We start from the raw sequence: 5,996 nt of genomic DNA, 5'->3' as shown, positions 1-5,996 counted from the left end.
CCTTGACTTTCTGCACATCTGCATCAGTGAAATGATCTGGTAGGGTGAAATGTTCCATGAGAGATTCCCAAAGCGTTTTTTTTGCTCTGTCGTCGACCCAAGTAACATCTGGATGTTTATTTTTTGGCTCTTTCCATTCTTGAATGGAGATCGGGAGTTGGTCCTTCACAAGAACTTCGCACTGACGAATGAACTTGTTCGCAATGTTCTTAGGCGTGATTGGTTCGCCATTAGGTTTGATGGCATCGATGTTGTACTTTACACCATCCTTCAACTTTTTGCCCGGGCCTTGCTTTTACTGCTGTCTGTAGAAGTAGATTTGCTCAATCCGGAGGGATGAAAGAAGAAAGATCGATTCATTAATATATCTTCAAATCAAAAAACATGTGATGATCACCAGATGCCTGCTTCTATAAATATACCTCGCCGGTCTTTGTTATTTCAAGATCAACATTGTCTGCGTCATCATAATCATAATCATAGTTCATGACTTCATCAATTCAGTCATCGAGATCGAATATCTTATCATCACCCTCCCCGGTATTGTTCAGATATTCGGAGCCGTCATAATCTTCAGTTTGATCATCTGGCCCGCGAGGGCTGCGTATGATCTCGAACATGGTCTCTTCTTCCTCTCTGCCGGTATTGTCCGCCATAGTTTTTATTTAACTAATCCATAAGAAATATAAAACAATTTAGTATTCAAATTACAATGCATGGATGCAATCAATAAGGAAAAACTGAATCATAGTGCATAATATGCATCGTCTCGAATACATCGTCTCGAATAATATAAAATATCGAATACATCATCTCTAATAATATATATAATCTCGAATACATCGTCTTGAATATTATATATAGAATACATCACTAGCTAGCTAGCTAATAAAGATCGAATACTACAGAAGAATCTAGGCCACTCGCGGTTCCTGAGGCGCGGGCGGTGGACACCTAAAAAGAAGGAACCATCACACTATCATATCTCCGGTCATCTGCCCAAAGAACCTGCCATGTATTGGAGAACCTGACGTCCATAGCAGCCATGTAGCGATGGACGTGCTCGTCCTCCTCCCTGACATGGCGATGCACTACCTCCGGTTGAAGCCACGACCCGGTACTAAAGTGGGTGCACTGCCAGGCGAGGAGCGCAAAGTTTAGTCCCACCTCGCCTAGCGAAGGGCTGACGCACTGGTTTATAAACCCAGCCGCGGCTACTCCTTCGAGCTCCTCTCCAAAGCAGGCCTTCTAGGCCTACCTGTTTTGTGCTGCCCTGTGGGCCAACTGGGCCTTGCGGGCCTGCATCCTGGCCCAACAATAGGTTGGGTTTCTAGTCGTATGCAGGCCGCTGTGGCCCAGTAGGCGGGCTTTTTTTCTTTTTTTTCTTTTTTGCTTTATTTATTTTCTTTTATTTATTTCTGAGTTGTTTTTTGCTGTATTTAGAGTTTCTTTGTGAATATTTTTTCTTTAGGTACAAAAAATTACAAACTTTCTGTTAGTGCCGGTAGTTTTCAAATTTGAAAATTTTAAATTTTGAATTATTTGAAATTTGTGTGAATCACTAGTTTGTGAATAACTTAACTTTAAAAATAGATTTTCCAGTGATTCTTTTTTCTTATGTTTAATATTAGTGTGTTTTATCATTATATTCAATTTGTTAATGCTTACGTTATTTAAAAAATGAAATGCCTTTGTAACATATGAGTTTTCATCCGAAACCCTGATACTTCGAAAGAGATTGTCCATTTTGTACACGAAGTGCATCTAGTTTTTGTCGTAACCCTCTCTACTTTCTTGCACATGCTATGTGGGTGAAATTATGATACCATGCCAACTTTCAACCTTTTCGGAGTTCATTTGAAGTGTTTTTAATTTCAGGGTCATTTAGCTGAAAAAATCAGTAAATGCATGAAAGAATTTGTTTGCAAATAAAATTTCTTCACGTTTCAAATGCTAAAACACATAACTACCCTAACTATTACAGAGATTCCGTCCTGGGTGTGAAACACGGAAGAAAGTGATGATAGTGAAGCCGATCACATCCCAGGTCTTTGGGTGTGAAACTTTTTCTTCGCGTGTGCCCCTTTGCACCGTAACCATTGAAAATCTTCATCATTTAACTCGATGCTCGGGACAATATTCACTGTGAATGGAGCAATTTCATCAAACTTTTCATAATCTTCTGACATGTATGTCTTGTCATCCACTCCGACGATGTTTCTCTTTCCAAAAAGAACTATGTGGCGCTTTGGCTCATCGTATGATGCATTCGCTTCCTTATCTTTTCTTTTTCTTGGCTTGGTAGACATGTCCTTCACATAGAAAACATGTGCCACATCATTGGTTAGGACGAATGGTTCGTCTGCATACGCAAGATTGTTGAGATCCACTATTGTCATTCCGTACTGCGGGTCTTCCATTAATCCACCTCATGTCATATTGACCAATTTGCACCGAAACAAAGGGACCTTCAAACCAAGTCCATAGTCAAGTTCCCATATGTCCTCTATGTAACCATAATATGTTTCCTTACCCGTCTTGGCTGCTGCATCAAAGCAGACACCACTGTTTTGCTTGGTGCTCTTCTTATCTTGAGCGATCATGTAAAATGTATTCCCATTTATCTCGTACCCTTTGAAAGTCATTATATTCGAAGATGGTAACTGGGACAGTAAGTACAGGTCATCTTCAATAGAGGCATCATGCATGGCACGTGTCTGCAACCAGCCGGCGAAAGTCCCCGTTTGTTCACGTGTAATCCAGTCATCAGACCACTCCGGGTGTTTGGAGCGTAGAAAATTCTTGTGTTCGTCCATATACGGAGCCACCAAGGCGGAATTCTGTAGAACTGTGTAGCGTGCTTCAGTGAGAGAATGCCCGTCCATACATATTATTTGATCCCCTCCTAGCATGCCTTTTCCATCCAGTCTGCCCTTATGTCGTGATTCAGGAACACCAATCGGCTTAAGGTCAGGAATAAAGTCAATATAAAACTCAATGACCTCCTAATTTTCATGGCCCTTGGAGATGCTTCCTTCTGGCCTAGCACGGTTATGAACATATTTCTTTAAGACTCCCATGAACCTCTCAAAGGGGAACATATTGTGTAGAAATACAGGACCCAAAACACTAATCTCTTTGCATAGGTGAACTAGGACGTGCTTCATGATGTTGAAGAAGGATGGTGGGAACACCAACTCGAAACTGACAAGACATTGCACCAAATCATTCTCTAACCTTGGTATGATCTCTGGATCGATTACCTTCTGAGAGATTGCATTGAGGAGTGCACATAGCTTGACAATGGCTAATTGAACATTTTCCGGTAGAAGCCCCCTCAATGCAACCAGAAGCAGTTGCGTCATAATCACGTGGCAGTCATGAGACTTTAGGTTTTGGAACTTTTTTCTCTACCATATTTATTATTTCCTTTATATACGACGAGAAGCCAGACGGTACCTTAATACTAAGCAGGCATTCAAAGAAGATTTCCTTCTCTTCTTTAGTAAGAGTGTATCTGGCATGACCCTAATGTATGTCGTCTTTTCCGTGCATATGTTGCTGGTCCTCCCGTGCCTCAGGTGTATCTTTTGTCTTCCCATACACGCCCAAGAAGCCAAGCAGGGTCACACAAAGATTCTTTGTCACGTGCATCACGTCGATTGCGGAGCGGACCTCTAGGTCTTTCCAATAGGGCAAGTCCCAAAATATAGATTTCTTCTTCCACATGGGTGCACGTCCGTCGGCATCATTCGGAATAGGTTGTCCGCCAGGACCCTTTCCAAAGACTACCTTCAAATCCTTGACCATATCATGTACATCAGCACCAGTACGATGGCGAGGCTTCGTCCGGTGATCTGCCTCACCTTTGAAATGCTTGCCTTTCTTTCTTACGGGATGCCTGCTCGGAAGAAATCGATGATGTCCCAGGTACACATTCTTCCTACAATTACCCAAATATATATTGTCGGTATCATCCAAGCAGTGCGTGCATGTGCGGTATCCCTTGTTTGTCTGTCCTGAAATATTACTGAGAGCAGGCCAATCATTGATGGTCATGAACAGCAACGCCTTTAGGTCAAATTCTTCCCCCATGTGCTCATCCCATGCATGTACACCTGTTCCATTCCATAGTTGTAAGAGTTCTTCAACTAATGGCCTTAGGTACACATCAATATCGTTGCTGGGTTGCTTAGGGCCTTGGATGAGCACTGGCATCATAATGAACTTCCGCTTCATGCACAACCAAGGAGGAAGGTTATACAAACATAGAGTCACAGGCCAAGTGCTATGGTTGCTGCTCTGCTCCCCAAAAGGATTAATGCCATCTGCGCTTAGACCAAACCATACGTTCCTTGCGTCACCTGCAAACTCCTTCCTGTACTTTCTCTCAATTTTTCTCCACTACGACCCGTCAGCGGGTACTCTCAACTTTCCGTCTTTCTTACGGTCTTCTCGGTGCCATCGCATCGCCTTGGCATGCTCTTTGTTTTGGAACAAACGTTTCAACCGTGGTATTATAGGAGCATACCACATCACCTTGGTAGGAATCTTCTTCCTAGGGCGCTCGCCCTCGACATCACCAGGGTCATCGCGGCTGATCTTATAGCGCAATGCACCGCATACCGGGCAAGCATTCAAATCCTCGTACTCACCGCGGTAGAGGATGCAGTCATTAGGGCATGCATGTATCTTCTGCACCTCTAACCCTAGAGGGCAGACAGCCTCCTTTGCTTTGTACGTACTCTCAGGCAATTCATTGTCCTTTGGAAGCATATTCTTTATCATTACAAGCATCTTTCCAAATCCCTTGTCAGATACACCATTCTCTGCCTTCCATTGCTACAATTCCAGTGGGGTGCCCAACTTTTTCTTGTCAGCTTCGCAATTTGGGTACAACAATTTCTTGTGATCCTCTAACATGCGCTGCAACTTCTTCTTCTCCAAATCACTTGCGCAGTTTCTCTTTGCATCGGCAATAGCCCGACCTAGATCATCAGTGGGCTCATCTGATGCCTCTTCTTCAACTTCTTCCCACATTGCCGGCTCAGCTTCTTCCCCCATTGTTGTATCATCGTATTCAGGGAACCCATGGCCAGGATAGCTGTCGTCGTCCTCCTCTTCTTCATTGTCTTCCATCATAACCCCTCTTTCTCCGTGCTTGGTCCAAACATTATAGTGGGGCATGAAACCGGACTCAAACAGGTGGACGTGAATGGTTCTTGACTTAGAGTAATTGTGATCATTCTTACAGCCAGCACATGGACAAGGCATAAAACCATCCGCCCGCTTGTTTGCCTCAGCCGCAAGCAGAAAAGTTTGCACGCCATTAATGAACTCGGGAGAGCATCGGTCATCGTACATCCATTGTCGGCTCATGTTCATTACACAACACCGAAAAGACCAAATTAAAACAAGTTCATGCATAGAGTTCATACAACACTTAAATGCAACAAACAAATAACTCTCTAGCTAAAGCATTTAAATGCAACAACAAATGCAATCAAGATCGCAACTAAGGTAACAATTGATCCAACAGCATAATGATACCAAGCCTCACTATGAATGGCATATTTTCTAATCTTTCTAATCTTCAAGCGCATTTTCTCCATCTTGATCTTGTGATCATCGACAACATCGGTAACATGCAACTCCAATTCCATCTTCTCCCCCTCAATTCTTTTCAATTTTTCTTTCAAATACTTGTTTTCTCTTTCAACTAAATTTAACCCCTCGACAATAGGGTCGATTGGAATTTCTGATTCACATACCTCCTACATAAAAATATCTATGTCAACTTGATGGGCATAATTTGTCATAAACACGAAATGCAACAAATAGTTTTAAAAGAGAATATACCACATCTGAATCATAACAAGGACTAGGGCCGACGGGGATGGATATCAAAACCATGGCACTATGTATAACAAACAATGTGCGTGTAAGATAATTATACGAGTAACTATATATCCAAATCACACAAACATCAATTTTTT

The 5,996-nt window shown here is 42.4% G+C and overlaps 1 pseudogene; it reads right to left on the bottom strand.

Annotated features, from left to right (window-relative positions):
• Positions 1–2,036: 2,036 nt before the first annotated feature.
• On the bottom strand, positions 2,037–5,379 carry LOC147960649 (uncharacterized; annotated as a pseudogene).
• Positions 5,380–5,996: the final 617 nt, after the last annotated feature.

The sequence above is a fragment of the Triticum urartu genome, chromosome 7A (assembly GCF_056163025.1).
Source record: "Triticum urartu cultivar PI428250 chromosome 7A, HENAU_Tu73, whole genome shotgun sequence".
Lineage (NCBI taxonomy): Eukaryota > Viridiplantae > Streptophyta > Magnoliopsida > Poales > Poaceae > Triticum > Triticum urartu.
This window is presented reverse-complemented; position numbering and strand designations above follow the sequence as displayed.